General features: G+C 38.4%; 1 pseudogene; it reads left to right on the top strand.

Moving 5' to 3' along the window:
* Nucleotides 1–15,086: 15,086 nt before the first annotated feature.
* Nucleotides 15,087–15,722, top strand: LOC121441915 (annotated as a pseudogene).
* Nucleotides 15,723–16,116: the final 394 nt, after the last annotated feature.

The following is a 16,116-nucleotide window of genomic DNA, read 5'->3' as shown; positions in this document are numbered from 1 at the left end:
TATCCCAATCGTTCCGTTTCCCCAAGTTTCCCCATCCTCCCCTTCTCACTTTTCTCTCCCCAACTCCCCTTACCCCCCTCCCACCCCACCCACAAGATCCCATTTTTTTGCCCGGCAATCTTGTCTACTTCCCATATCCAGGAGGACAGATATATGGATTTCTTTGGGTTCACCTTCTTATTTAGCTTCTTTAAGATATCAAATTGTAGACTCAATGACCTTAATTTACGGCTAGAAACCAATTATGAGTGAGTACATCCCATGTTCATCTTTTTGGGTCTGGGTTACCTCACTCAGGATAGTGTTTTCTATTTCCATCCATTTGCATGCAAAATTCGAGAAGTCATTGTTTTTTTACTGCTGAGTAGTACTCTAATGTGTATATATTCCACACTTTCTTCATCCATTCTTCCATTGAAGGACATCTAGGTTGTTTCCAGGTTTTGGCTATTACAAATAATGCTGCTATGAACATAGTTGAACAAATGCCCTTGTCATATGATCGGGCATCTCTTGGGTATATTCCCAAGAGTGGTATTGTTGGGTCCAGGGGTAGGTTGATCCCGAATTTCCTGAGAAACCGCCACACTGCTTTCCAAAGTGGTTGCACAAGTTTCCATTCCCACCAGCAATGGATGAGGGTACCCCTTTCTCCACAACCTCTCCAGCAAAGGCTATCATTGGTGTTTGTGATTTTAGCCATTCTGACAGGTGTAAGATGATATCTCAAAGTTGTTTTGATTTGCATTTCCCTGATAGCTAAGAAGGTTGAGCATGACCTTAAGTGTTTTTTGGCTAAAACCTTACTTATTTTTCTTTCATGTCTGTCTGTCTGTCAGCCTCTCTCTCTCTCTCTTTCTCTCTCTCTCTCTCTCTCTCTCTCTCTCTCTCTCTCTCTTTCTCTCTCTCTCTTTCTCCCCCTGTGGCCCATAAGAGAGTGTCAACGACTCTGGAACTATATTTATAACTGATTGTGAAGCATCCTACATGGTTACTAGGAGCTGAGCTTGTGCTCTCTGCAAAAGCAGCAGTTTCTCTTGGACACTGAAACATCTCTCCAACCCTGAATTTTAATTCTAAACAATATGAGAAATAATGACTGTAGATAAGAAATTTTAAAGATATACTAAATATATTTTGCACTCTGCAGTTGGAAAGGGAATTGTGGAGGCCAGAGGTGGATGGTCATGACTTAAAAGGAGGTATATTTGGGTGTCAAATTGAGCAGGGTGGACTTGGGCTATTTTATCTTGATTGTCAATTTGTTTGGATTAAGAAGGATCTTGGAGATTAGCAAAGCCATCACTTCCTGAGTATGTAAATTTCATTTACTCTTTGAGTTTCACGACTCTCCTTCCTTCTGTAGAGGAAATAGCCACAGGGTACCATTGCTATTTCCAAGTACAGACGACCTTCAAATTTCAACATGAATGTTCCTGACAGGATATTTTGGTCAGGGCTCCAATGTTTAATCCAGAAGAATACTTTCATCTGTTTGTTAAAATTGACTGGACTTTCCCTGAGAGATTAGGGAAGTGAATATTTTTCTTATTCTGTATTACACACTTCTACAACTAATTCACTGTGTTTCTCACTATAAATTCTTGTAATTTGGCTTCTAAATACCTCTTGTGAACTATATTCATGGGTCAGCATTGAGAAATAATTTTTTCCCAATTCAAGAATTTCCTGTATCTGTTTACAGAAAATTCTTCCAATAAAATCATGAATTCATACTCTATTCTTGTCAACCTTTGGCACATACACGTGTCCATACTATTTAATATAAATCACTAAAACTGAGATTTAATTACACAACTTAGGAAGAAAACAACCAATTTAGCTATTATTCAACTAAAACAGGCAAACTTTACCTATATGTAGCTATTTATACCATTCTTTAGAAACTAGATTGATTTAACATCAGTCTGTCAACTTGGGGGTTTGTTAGAGGTTTAAAAACTTTACAATCTGCAGACAAAACTCAGGAATGTTTTCTTCTGATTTGGAGAGATTCTGTACAATAAGAAAGATAGAAAATCATATTTGCATATGGAATTTATCTTAGAAAGTGCACTGGGGATTTGGACATATATTCTAACTCTTCTGATGTTCAGAGTGTTCTTATCTTCTCACATAGGAGACTGTAGATTTATGGCTCTGTAACCTGCCTGAGGCAGCTAAGTGGACAGACAGATTCACAGTCATAAGAGACAGAGTATGACTACTAACTCTAGAAATCTCAGCTTCTTGTCCTTTCCTTCTCCAGTGTATTCATTTCAGGTTAGAATAATATGCTTTAATTTTTATTATTTCTTAACATAAAGTCTCTGGCCTTAAGTGTTGAGTCACCAACTTTTGTATTTGAGAAGAGAGAAAAATACAGGCGTTTATACACACGCATGCACACACACATATACTCATTTTATAATTTTGTCCATACTTCCTTTTTAAGTTTCAGTTTTTCCCTCTATTGTGCTTTCTTTTGGACAAAAGTCTCCAGGAGCAAGGTAAATAACTCTGTATTTCTTCCTGGTATTTTTTCTCAATCCCAGCTCTTTCTCTCTTTTTTTTATTTTATTTATTTTTTTATTGAAAAAAAATTTCCGCCTCCTCCCAGCCTCCCATTTCCCTCCCCCTCCTCCCACTCCTCTCCCCCTCCCCCCACTCCTCTCCCCCTCCCTCTCCAGTCCAAAGAGCAGTCAGGGTTCCCTGCCCTGTGGAAAGTCCAAGGTCCTCCCCCCTCCATCCAGGTCCAGGAAGGTGAGCATCCAAACTGGCTAGGCTCCCACGAAGCCAGAACATGAAGTAGGATCAAAACCCAGTGCCATTGTCCTTGGCTTCTCAGAAGCCCTCATTGTCCGCCACATTCAGAGAGTCCAGTTTTATCCCATGCTTATTCAGTCACAGTCCAGCTGCCCTTGGTGAGCTCCCAATAGATCAGCCCCACTGTCTCAGTGGGTGGGTACACCCTTTGTGGTCCTGATTTCTTTGCTCATGTTCTCCTTCCTTCTGCTCCTCATTGGGACCTTGAGAGCTCAGTCCAGTGCTCCAGCGTGGATCTCTGTCTCTATCTCCATCCATCACCAGATGAAGGTTCTATGATGATATGCAAGATATTCGTCAGTATTGCTATAGGATAGGGTCATTTCAGGTTCCCTATCCTCAGCTGCCCAAGGAACTAACTGGGGACCTCGGCTTGGGCACCTGGGAGCCACTCTGGGTTCAAGTCTCTTGCCAACCCTAAGGTGGCTCCCTTAACTAAGAATTGTGCTTCCGTGCTCCCCTATCCAACCTTCCTTTATCCCAATCCTCCTTTTTCTCCAAGTTCCCCCCATCCTCCCCTTCTCACTTTTCTCTCCCCATCTCCCCTTACCCCCATCCCACCCCACCCCCAAGATCCCAATTTTTTGCCTGGCAATCTTGTCTACTTCCCATATCCAGGAGGATAACTATATGTTTTTCTTTGGGTTCGCCTTCTTATTTAGCTTCTTTAGGATCACAAATTATAGACTCAATGTCCTTTATTTATCGTTAGAAACCAATTATGAGTGAGTACATCCCATGTTCATCTTTTTGGGTCTGGGTTACCTCACTCAGGATAGTGTTTTCTATTTCCATCCATTTGCATGCAAAATTCGAGAAGTCATTGTTTTTTTACTGCTGAGTAGTACTCTAATGTGTATATATTCCATAATCTCTTCATCCATTCTTCCTCTAAATTTCTCTTTAGCATTTCCTACCAGCTCTTTTCTGTTACAATTCTTCTCAAGCCCTCGCACTTTGCTATTATTTCCCTTAACATCAACTGAATGAAAAACAGACTCACTGTTCAACAGACACACAGTGTGGTGCATCCACACAAATTAAATGATCTCGTGCATTTCATTATTTATAAACATTTTTGAAACCTACATTGTTAAATCAAGTTAAGGAACCCTCAAAATATTTACTGCATCCCGTTATAATCCGCCGTTCATAACTGACCCCTTTTGTATGTCAGTTCCAAATGATCAACAATTAATTTCTGAAAATTTAGATATTTTATTTTCTGTGCTTTATTTATAAGAATTTAATAATTGAGTCTTTGGTCTTATATAGCTTGTTTAACTCAGCACAGTAATTTTTAATTTATCCATATAATTTTATAACTATATTTAACTAAACTATTTTTATTGTGAGGCATATGTCCTTTGTGTGTATATAAAATACATTTATATTTTTTATTATTGATAGAGATTTATGTGGTTTGTAGCTTAGTGTTAATATGAGTAAAGTTGCTGTGAGCCCTGATGCATATGACCATAGAGTTTTGTGATTCATCAGAAATTTTTTTTAGAGAGAAAAAAATGGAAAAAGATGTTTGCATAAGTTAAGAAACTATAAAAGGAAGAAACCTTACTTTTTGTCCAGGGGATTATGCCAGTCTGCATCATGTGAGTTCCAGGTATGAGTTTCACTTTCTCTACATCCCGGAATAAATTTGTGAACTTGTAATTAAAGTGTATGTACTAGTGCCTCATTGTGAATATAATTGGAAGTTCCCTGGTGCCTTTGGCCTTGGTTGTGGCTTGGATTGCCATAATATGTATCTTATTTGAAAATCAGAAACAAGTGCTCAGATATTTCTTATAATTTAAAAAGTACTTTTACAAACCAAGATTGTTGTTTAGTTTTAGTTTTGAGTCATGTTCTGGCTATTACAACAAATACACAAGTATCTTTGTAGTTTTTACATCTTTAGATTCTCATGGATATCTTTTGGATAGAACTTTCAAAGAAAGTCCTTCAAAGATAATGAGTTGGACACCTTAGAGCTTGCTTTATTAGCTCTTGTCTCAGGCATCATTGTCCTTGTTGTTTGATACTAGCGGGGAGGAGGAAGGAAACAGGAAAGGGAAAAGGGGAGGAAGTGAGAATGGAGGGAGGAAAAAAAGGAAGGGAGGTGCAGTGGAAAGGAGGGAAGGAGGAAGGAAAATTGGAAGGGAGGAAGGAAGAAATAGAAGATAGAAGGGAAGGAGAAAATAAGAAAGGGGAAGAGAGGAAGGCAGAAAGAAAGGAGAGAGGTAGGACAAAGGAGAAAAAAGGAAAAACAGGAGGGAAGAAATGATAAGGAAAAGGAGAAAGGGGAAAAAAGAGAAGGAAGAAAAGAATGGATGGAAGGAAAGATGAAGATATATAGTTATGACAGAATGTTGGGGAATAAATCAGCATTTCCAATATTTTATTTGCTCATTGATATCTTTCTGATGAGCTTTATTTCTATTTCTTTATTTATTCTATAATGAATGCCAGACTCACATAAATGTTGTTGGGTCTATGACCAGAGGAACTGTTCTGCCCTCTATAGAGCAGGCCATATTCTCTTTATGCACACATATAATTTCTGTTGCATGCTACCTTGAGCTACACATAGGAATTCCAGAGGGAAAGAACCAGAAGACTGCCAGGAAACATGATTACAGCACACACTACTGTCATGTGCTTTCCTGAGAGAAATCAGGCTGGATGTGGGCCCCTTCCCTCCATCATCTGTCCACAGCTTGAGCTTCTTATTATCCCAGTGGAGGCCTTGTCAAATTGACAGTTGCAGTCACTGCTAAGAAGGGGCTATTATTGTCATCACTACTGGCAGGGTCTTGGATTCAATGCAGACTAGAGATCGTAGAAAGAATGAGAATTTAAACTTTCTTTTACCTTAACCTTGGCTGTGAGAACTGTCCTTTTCCTACAAATTTGGCTAAACTCAATGAAGGAGCTTTGGGGGTGACAGCCACTCATACACTGTGCATGCTTTTGATATCAGGCAGAGGAAAATGAGCACAAATCCATTTCTTATTGTTTTGAAATCCCACAGATATTCTGTATTTATCGAGAATAAAGAGCAACCTCCTTCAGAATCAGAGGTACATCATGAACCAGGTTTTCTTGTGTACGTAGAAATCCGCAAGCTTTATTAAGAACCCAAAAGCTTATATGAAAGTCGGTTTTTTTCTTTTTGGGTCACATGCATAGATTCCATTATTCTCTCAACAACTTGCTATTGTATAAACTCCCAGTTTCAGAAATTTAGAAAGATTTCTGTTTCCTTCATTTTTGATTTTCAGTTAGAGATTTGGGGTAAATTCTGTTCCATTCTTGAGGGCAATTTTGATGTTAAAAATATAATAATTGTTGCTATTTTGCCATCTTTCTTTTCTTATCTTGATAGCGCACAAATTGTTCATCCTCTCTCTCTCTCTCTCTCTCTCTCTCTCTCTCTCTCTCTCTCTCTCTCTCCATAATCTGCATTCTTGTTATAACACACTTATCAGACTCATCACCTATATTGTCTTGGTTTCTGTTGGGAATTTTCCTTTTCTCAGACCTTGTGCTTTCTCTTCAAAGTGTGTTGCAGATTTATCAGGTATAATTACGACAACCCATATTGAAGATACCATAACACAATATACATTCCATAAGGTTTAAGTTCACTTAACAAGCAAACTTTTGGACATAATCATGTTTTAAAGATACTTTCATATGTATAATAATTGGAAATGGGTTTCCTTGTGTACTTTCTTTTGGTAACTCAGGCTATTGGGAGAGTTTTCCACTGTCTTCTTACCAAAAGGAACCCACATTCTCCACAACTTCTGGTTCCAGAATCAATTGGAATCTGAGAGATGGCACATTTCAGGGCTAAGAGATAGCAAGGAAACAGAAGTCAGGTTCCATTAACATTAAACAGTTTTACCCAGAGGACTCAGAACTGGTTCATCTCACAATTGCACACCATTTGCCTAGTTTTTTCTAATTTCCCATTTTAAATTTAGGTTCCTGAGCTGGGCTCTTGGCATCTGCAGCAAACCATATTCCTTGGATGTCAATTCAGTAGTATGATATGAAAACTCATGTCTCTTTTGTTCCAAACATCTCAAGTCTTCTGCCTTTTTCTTCAATTTAGATGTTCCATAATAGCATCCAAGACCAGAACCACAAGCACTAACCCCACAGAAACCATACATGTGTATTATAAACTATGATGACGAATCTTGCCATAGATTCTCATCCTGTGTCATCCATGATGATTCTGATTCTCAGAACAGATGGCATTTGTAATGGAAAACGACTTCTCAATGTTACAGACATAACAAATGACAAAGAAATAATCCCTGTAGATGTGGGCTTTGTCTTACAGTAACGGTAGATGTAGGCTTTGGATTACAGTAATTTACTGATTTAGGGATCAAAGTGGGATAGAGCAAGACAGAAAACTGACAAAGGAAGGAGAGTTGTCATTTTTGCATCCAAGTGTATAAATATGGTATGATTTACATAAGGAGGTAGAACAGGACCACATATCATATGCATGATTTCTAGCTTTCATTTCTGCTAAGAAATCTTTAATTTTCTTTGATTGTTGCTACCATTCTAGATTTCTTCTAAACATCTCAAAGAAACCTTATCAGCAAGGCAGCAGGCAGGAGGTTTTTACTTCTGAAAGCCAACTCTCTCCTACAGTAACGTCTCAGAACCTGTACCCCTCAGACTGGGTTTTGGTATTACATGGGGTTGACACATATGTAGCTTGCATTTTATTTAAGTTTAGAGCCATCATTCCAGGTTAAGCTCTTTCACTCTAAGATAAATAAAATCAAAACCTGAAAGATGTGAGTTTTTTGCCACCTATTTTTAAGATGTATCTCCTGAGAGAACAGTTCATCCTTATTTTAAATAGAAATCAAAGAATATTGCTGAAAATTAAGTGAAATAAAGAAATAACATACTATTTTTATGACAGAACCTTCACTTCCCAGTCTGTTTCTAACTGAATCTCATCCCACATTACCTTAAGTATATTTGTATTATTTTGCAGACATTTATCATTATTGCTATAACATATGAATACATTCTATGTGTTAAAGAAAATATTACATGAATTTAAAATTATTGATGATTATCAATGTTTTCCATTCTGAAAACAAATTTCACAATGAGCAAATTATAGCATTGGAAGGATAGGTTCATATCATACTTATAATCATGGAGATCAGGAATTGACAACTATATTATATTATATTATATTATATTATATTATATTATATTATATTATATTATATGTCAGGAATTGGCCTAGATTCTGAGATCACAACAAGACACACGGGTCATGACACCTTGCTCCTAAAGTAGAAGGTTATGAGAATGTCTATGTGGGACAACATATCCAGACTATGATTATAGATGAGCTCAAACCAAGTGAAAGGCTCAAGGAATGATACTCACATACTTTATCATGGCCAGAAAAATTCACATGAATTTTTGTTGGAGTTTGGAGCATATATGTTAATCTTAAAATGTTGGCCAAGACATGTTGCAATGAGAAGAAAAAAACTTAAATGCAGGAAGAACAAGACATTAAGTACGTATAAAACAGAAAAGAATCCTGAGAAGAAAAGTAACTGTAATCTGGGGGTGAGTGATAGAGGGACAAACAGGATCAAACGTGTTGTATATATGCACAAGTGTCATAGCATGCTCTATTAGCTTAGAAAAATAATGTATGCTAAAAACATACATAAATCTATATATGAGATAGATACAAGAATCTACATATGAGAAATGGTTTAGCTGTGCTTCACTATTGCAAAAGGAATAGCAGATAAGCAGTCTGCTCAATAAAATACTTCATATGGACAACATCCGTGTTCTTGAAAAGTAATGTCTCAAAGTTACTATTTATAGTCAAATCATCAAATTCATTTCGTCTTCTTTTTTTCTGTTTGTTGTTGTTGTTGTTGTTTTCTTTATTGAGACAGGGTTTCTCTAAGCAGCTCTGGTTTCCATGGAACTCACTTTGTAGACCAACGTGGTCTCAATCCCTAATAACCACCTGTCTCTACCTCCTAAGTGTCGCATTTAAAGGCATGCACCAGCATGGCCCATCTCATTTTGTCTTCTAATCTATAAAATAAGCTACTAAATCCGGAACAAGTGATTCATTTCCAATATTGACCAAAGAAACACATTGTTTTCTATGAGGCAACAATATACAAAGGACTCAGAGTGACCAGTGACTTCTGAATGGCAAATTGACATGACATCCTTAAAGCATAGTAGCTTAATTCTAAATTCTAATTTAATTCTAAATCCCAACCTTTGCTTCAGGTGCCACAGACAGTGTCAGGTGAGAGTCATGTGACACATCAGAAACACACGAGGCCAGAGTTCTGAAGAAAAAAAAAAGTTAAGTCTATGTCTCAGGGCTGCTGCCATTATAGTGTCTGTTTGGAAAACTCTCTGATCAACATTTAAATTATAAATTCCATGTCAATGGCAGTAGAAGTATACAAATTTGAGGACAGAAATTTGCAGTCAAAGTGCTTTCTGGAGTAGTATTTGAGAAACAGCAACAGAAATCTGCAACAAACGAATCAGAGCAAAACTATGATTAAAAACATGAATTTCAGATCGGCCTTCAGTGTCTTAGTTTTGATGAAGAGGGAAGGACAATACACACACACACACACACAGAGAGAGAGAGAGAGAGAGAGAGAGAGAGAGGAAGGAGATTGGGAGATTGAGATCTGCCTCTTTCTGTTTGACCTTGACAAGTTGCTGAAGCTGAACAGGTTGGAACACTCGTTCTTTTCCCAGATGTTACAAACACGTAGAACACAGTTTCAGTGAAATGGAAAAGAAATTAGCAGCTTGTTTGGTGCAACATGAACTTTTCTCTGTGTCTTGCTCATTCTTGGTGGCACAGGCTCTTTGATAAATCAGTCCTTATGTCTCATTTGCCATGCACAGAAAGGAAGTAAAAATGTCAGCTCAGTCCTCACTGCCATTAGAACAAATCAAGTTCTCATCTGCCGAGACAGTAGTTCACTATTTCAGATATCTCTTTTAGAGGGTATGAGGTTGTGAGGAAAGATCACATAAATGCTTCCAACACCTAGCCACTAAAATAGTGTTGCAACAATTGTGGTGATGGGCTAGTTCCTGTGGTGGTGTAGGACGCTCTCCTCTGAGCTGGGGTAGGAGGTTGTCCTTGGGCTGGTGTAGGAAGCTGTCCCCTGTGCTGCTGTAGGAGGCTGTCCCCTGTGCTGGTGTAGGAGGCTGTCCCCTGTGCTGGTGTGGGAGGCTGTCCCTGGGCTGGTGTAGGAAGCTGTCCCCTGTGCTGGTGTAGGAGGCTGTCCCCTGTGCTGCTGTAGGATGCTATCCCCTGTGCTGCTGTAGGAGGCTGTCCTCTGTGCTGGTGTGGGAGGTTGTCCTCTGTGCTGGTGTAGGAGGCTGTCCTCTGTGCTGGTGTAGGAGGCTGTCCTCTGTGCTGCTGTAGGACACTGGACACTGTCCTCTGTGCTGCTGTAGGACACTGTCCTCTGTGCTGGTGTAGGACACTGTCCCCTGTGCTGCTGTAGGACACTGTCCCCTGTGCTGGTGTAAAAGGATGTCCTCTGTGTTGCTGACCTTCCCACACAGAATTCTTAGCACTTTGAGATAGTTAAAGTGAAACTCAAATTCAGAGAAAGAATTGGTTGATTTTGAAAAGTTTATGTGGAAACTTAATTTTAAGACTTTTATTTAGCAAGGAAAAAAAAGAGGGAGGGAGAGAGAGAAAAGAGAGAGAAAGAATGAGAGATAAGGAGTTGGATGTGCAGATTGCCTTCTGTGGAGCAAGAAGAGATGAGGGCAGAGTGACGATCTGCTGAGCAGCCAAAAGTTCCAGGACAGTAAGGGCTGTTTTAAGGTCATAGACATCAGTGGGATGCAGAGCGATGGCAATAGCAAATATTCAGAGGAAACTGGTGCTCGATAAAGACTGAAGGTCAGCATTTCTTGGGAAAAAATTTTGAAAGTGAATTTGTTCCTTTATGAATTTGCATTTCATGAATAATGCTTTGGAGGTGACCTCATCTTGTAATCCAATACAGAGCTTTGATCCTTAATCACTCTGCTCTGTGGCTCCCAGTACACAGTTTCTAAGTGATAAGAAAAGATGAGTTTTCTGCAGCTCTGCCGAAATCATTCTGGGGATCTTTGGCAAAAATGCTGTCTGGGGGAAAAAAAATGGTGTTTGAGCTTGCATGAGCCCCAAAACTGAAGGAACTGGACAGTCATAGATTTTTATTCCTATCTATCTATCTATCTATCTATCTATCTATCTATCTATCTATCTATGTATCATCTATCTATCATCTATCTGTCTGTCTGTCTGTCTGTCTGTCTGTCTATCTACTCATTTGCTTGTTTGTTTGTTTATCCTGCCTGTACTTGGTGACAGGTGGGGTACACCTGCATAGGAGCTTCGCATGAGTCTCATACCACCATTTTTATTAGATATAATTTCTATTTGGGCACATCTAAATGAGACCCTAAATGAAAAGCAAGATGTAATTTTTCAAACCTAAGCTTCCAGGGATCCAGATATCATGTGTCTGTATTATATCACCGTTCTCATATTTTTCCATTTGTAAGCTTATGAAATAACCGACAATGTCCTGAACTTCCCTCAGTTGTGTTTTAAGCAAGCAGTAGGAGGAAATAGTGGATATCTCTACCTTTTGGAGCTTAAATGGGGTTCAGAATTCTGAGTCATTATAAAATTATACATGCTTATAAAGTCCATAAATTCTTGACAAGAATATTATTCAATATCAATATTTTGGCTGATATTCTGCCTTTTTGCAATCGATTTTTACTATAGTGTTTTGTTTACTATGATCTTTTGGAAAATATTATCTTTTAATTATGTGTATGTGTCTATATGCATATGTATTTGTGTATAAATGTCTCCAAAGACCAGAGGAGGGCATCCAATCCCTTGGAGCTGGAGTTGGTGGTGGTTATGAGCTGCACGACTTGGGTGCTTTGAACTAAACTTGGGTCCTTTGCAAGAATAGTACATGCTCTTAACCACTGATCCATCTCTCCAGCCCCTACTATAGTTTTTCTATTGTCAGTGTAGAGTACTGGTAACACTACAAATTCTTGCATGATTATATATTTTATTTCATTTAATATTTACTTTTCTTCTTTTTTGTAATACATAAAAGGTAGAAAATGTGATAATGTACTCATCCACTTTCTCACAGGGATTATTACTTAGCTGAGTTCAAGGGATTTTTATCTTTGTTATAAGTCATGGAAGACAACTACCACTTTCCAGCATCCTTTGTTATCAAGAGTGGTCCATAACAAAATTTTCTTGGATTGTTTTTTTAGTGACATAACAAAGGACATTGCTTTTCTTTCTCTGGGGTTTTCTTTTTGCTTTGGCATAAACCAGCACAGTCTCTTTTTCCTAGATGTTTTTGGGTACAGATACTGTTGAAGTGCCATTAAATGTTTGGACTTGCATTTTTGTCTTTCCATAGCTTTATCTCTACCTTGAACTTAAATAGCCTGATGGTTGCTGTAATCTCCTTACCAGGTGAGTGTCAGGCCTTTGTACTTAAGTGAAATCAGTCAGTTTCATTCTAGTTGTCAAATAATGTCCACAATATTTTTTTGTCTTTGTTTGTTTTGGGTATTTTGTTGTTGTTGCTTGGTTTCTAGCTGGCTTCAAACTTACCATAAACCTCTTGTCTCTGCTTGCTGACTGTGGAGATCAGAGGTATATGCCACAGTTCTTGGCAAATGTTTTACTCAAACATTTCCCTGGCTATAGAGTCCATAGTATTGGTGCTATGAATTAAGTGACTTTTCATAATATGTGCTTATCTCATTATTGCCAGTCTTATTAGATAGAGGTTTTGGGGTTCCATCTTTCTAAGAATAAATTTTACATTGCATTTTTTTCTCTTTTTCTTATTGCATTTAATTGCATTAATTCATGTGGCTTCCAGTTTCAGGCCTTTTATTTGCTCTGAGTTTATTTTGATTTTTTAATACTTAAAATGTTTCTGCACTTAGATTATTTGTTGGAACTATACTGTCTGTTCTAAATTATAAATTTGTGCCTCAATGGAGGGGTTGATGCTCTCTAGTCATCCTTAGTGTGTTCTTTTAAATTTATGCTGTCGAGTGTGAGATAATGCTTCAGCCAGTGTAGTGCTTGCCTCCCACATATGAAGATAGGAGTTTGGTCCCAGAACCCATCCTAAGTTTCCATGTGAAGGATGTTGTGGAGAGGTCTTGTGATCCCAGCACGGAGGACAAATGGATAGGTGAATATATGGGCCTTGGTGGTCAACCAATTTAATTTACCTAGTGATTTTCATACCTTTCAGAGACTGTCTCAAAATTTTGATTAAATAATTAAAATAAATAAGAAAAGACAACATTAAAAGCAATAAGTTATACGGAAAATTCATGAAAAAAATTCACAGCCCAATATTATGCCCTGGCCTCCACAAGCATGTGTTCATATGTGCATGCACACCAGCATGTATACATGTACTGCCCTCACACAAAGGCTTCCTTTTTCATCTTCATATTCTGTGTATTCTGTGAAAAATTCTGTGTATTGAGATATATTCATTTTACTCTTTGCCATTAATTTTGGGTTTGATTCCATTGTGCTGAAAATTTACTTTCTTAACTTTAGTTACCTTTTATTATGCAAAATATAAAAAGAGATGTTGAATTAGCAAGTTTATTATATACTTGTGTGTAAGCATGCATAAACCGACAGAGAGAGAGAAAGACAGACAAAGATTGAGTCACATCTGAGTGAGAGTCATCCTATGGATCTCTTTAGTACTTAAAGATAGGTGTCTCACACTGAGAAGTTTTTCACCTTTTTCTATAATGTTTGGCACCAGTGGATCATACAAAATTAGAGTTGAGAAAATAAGAAACAGATTCTTTCTGTGAGCAAGCCCAGGTGTGTGTCATACTTACCCAGTGTTATGGACAGATCTCCAGTAACTTTAAGGAACAAAGAATCACGGCTGTGGGTATTTCACCAGAACTATCATATACTTACATGCCTGGCATAGAAAGAAACAATGGAATCCCAGACAGAGTAGTCTGACAGAACGTGTAAGACTTTGACCAACCATGCTGGCTGTATGTAACCATGTAGCCTTTCACTGGCCCCTAATAATTCTCGGCTTGTGATGGTCTATAATGGTGTTAGTCCAAGAAAAATAGTTGACTAAGACTAGTTACCCCCTCGGCTGTCATGGGCAGCTCAGGTCCAAAGTGGTTGCCCCTTTTTTGAGTCTGTGTTCCAGGGGCTGGCAGGACCAGGGCATTTCACAGCTGAATCACTTTGACCCGAAGTCATTTGTTCAATCATGGTTGACAAAAGGTAACAGAGACTTTCTACTCTTTGGAAAACAAATGGATCTCTTGGCTGTTTTCATAAAGATCGACAGGGACTTAAAATAGCTTGAGGTTAATATTATCAATCTTTCTAAAGGAGATTTTCAGAACATATTCTTTATCCCAGCACTGGATCAATCTCACCAATGGCACATTTTCAAACTATTGTAAAGTAAAGCAACTTATCCTTGAAAAAGTTGGAAATATAAAGATTTTCACTTCCTGCATTTTTATTTATTGATATTTTTGTTTTTAGGACTTTATTTTGGAATACCAGCCTCAGAGATAACTTGTAACACATTATGATTTGAATGTAGACTGAACTCAATGGCTCTAAGGCCATCAGTCTTTACTTGTGTACAGGGACTGATTTGGGTGATTGCAGAGGTTTGACCCTGTGGTAGGCTCTTGTTGAACCTGGGACTTTAACACAACATGGGCAGGGAAGAAGACAGAGATCTGCTGCTGACTCCTGAGGTAAGGACTTCTGCCTAAGTTTAAAGTTCACTGAATATGTTTCATACATATGGATTAATTACAAGGAGAACTAACAAAATTGAACCTTAATCTTTTAATAAAGTAAATATTGAGAATATTTGAGGGAGTCTATTTTTAAGACTAAAATCTAGCCATCAGGGATAAGACTAAAGAGAACCAATATATATATATATACATATGTATATATATATATATCAATAAAAACCCCAAAAAACTGATTACATCATTTTGGCAACCTCTTCTGGGATGTTGTTAGTTCTGCATATAAAACACCAAAATCTGATTCTCACTTGTTTTATTTTATGTAAAACTGATCCATATAGAGTTCGGGCCGTGCAGCAATGGCGTCATGGTGGGAGTTGAGGTTCTGGGAAATTGCAGAGGCCTGAAAAGAGCTCAGCACAGGAAGCATCTGATTAGTGAATGATTCACCATTTAGGACCTGGTTAGAGCCTGTGGATAGTCCTGTGAATTGAATTCATCTGTTTGTAGCTGAGATTCGCCACCCTAAGTTTTTTCCTCTCTCGCCATTTCTGATAGCCCGTAGCTCACTGGGTGTGACTGCCAGCGCTGACCAGTATGCTGCGGCGGAAACCAACAGGCTTGGAGCTCAAGCTCGATGACATTGATGAGTTTGAGAGCATTCGGAAGGACTTGGAGACATGCAAGAAACAGAAGGAAGATGTGGAAGGTGTAGGAACCAGTGATGGAGAAGGGGCCACTGGGCTTAGCAGTGACCCCAAAAGCCGGGAATAAATGATTAATGATCAAATTGGTTATAAATCCCAACCTAAGCCCAACAACCGCACATCTCAGTTTGGAAACTTGGAGTTTTAGAGATGAATTCTGCATGCCAGACCTCTGGAATGAAATAAAATGATGTCAGAAGCACAACAGATTTAGAGAATTAAGTGTGTACAACCAAGAATGTTTTCTGTCTCCTACAGAGAGGAATAATGTCTGCATGAAATTATTGCTGTTCAACTTTCCTGATAAGCTAGAGGCCAAATTCTGGCTTGTTTCTGGAAAGTTGAACTGTGGAAAATTTACCTGATTTTTGTTTTTAAAATTAAATATGTTTTTGGAAAAATGCGAGACATCCCTAAAAGTAGTAGCAATGAAGTTCCCAGTTCTGAGAGGCAAACGCTGCCAGAGGTGATGTCATCCTCCTTGTCTTTACAAAAGGACCCCGAACCCGCAGTTGATCCCCGAACTTTCACTTCACCCGTTTATTCAGTATTTGGTGACTGCTGACCATCCTGCAAGCAACAGATATTCCAGATGAGCGTGTTTCATGCCTATAACCTAGCACTGGGAAGGCTGAGGTAGGAGTCTCATGAGTTGGAGGCTAGTCTGGGCAACAGAGTA

Source organism: Microtus oregoni, unplaced genomic scaffold, assembly GCF_018167655.1.
Source record: "Microtus oregoni isolate MIOR12 unplaced genomic scaffold, Mior012 000083F_ref0000379, whole genome shotgun sequence".
Lineage (NCBI taxonomy): Eukaryota > Metazoa > Chordata > Mammalia > Rodentia > Cricetidae > Microtus > Microtus oregoni.
This window is presented reverse-complemented; position numbering and strand designations above follow the sequence as displayed.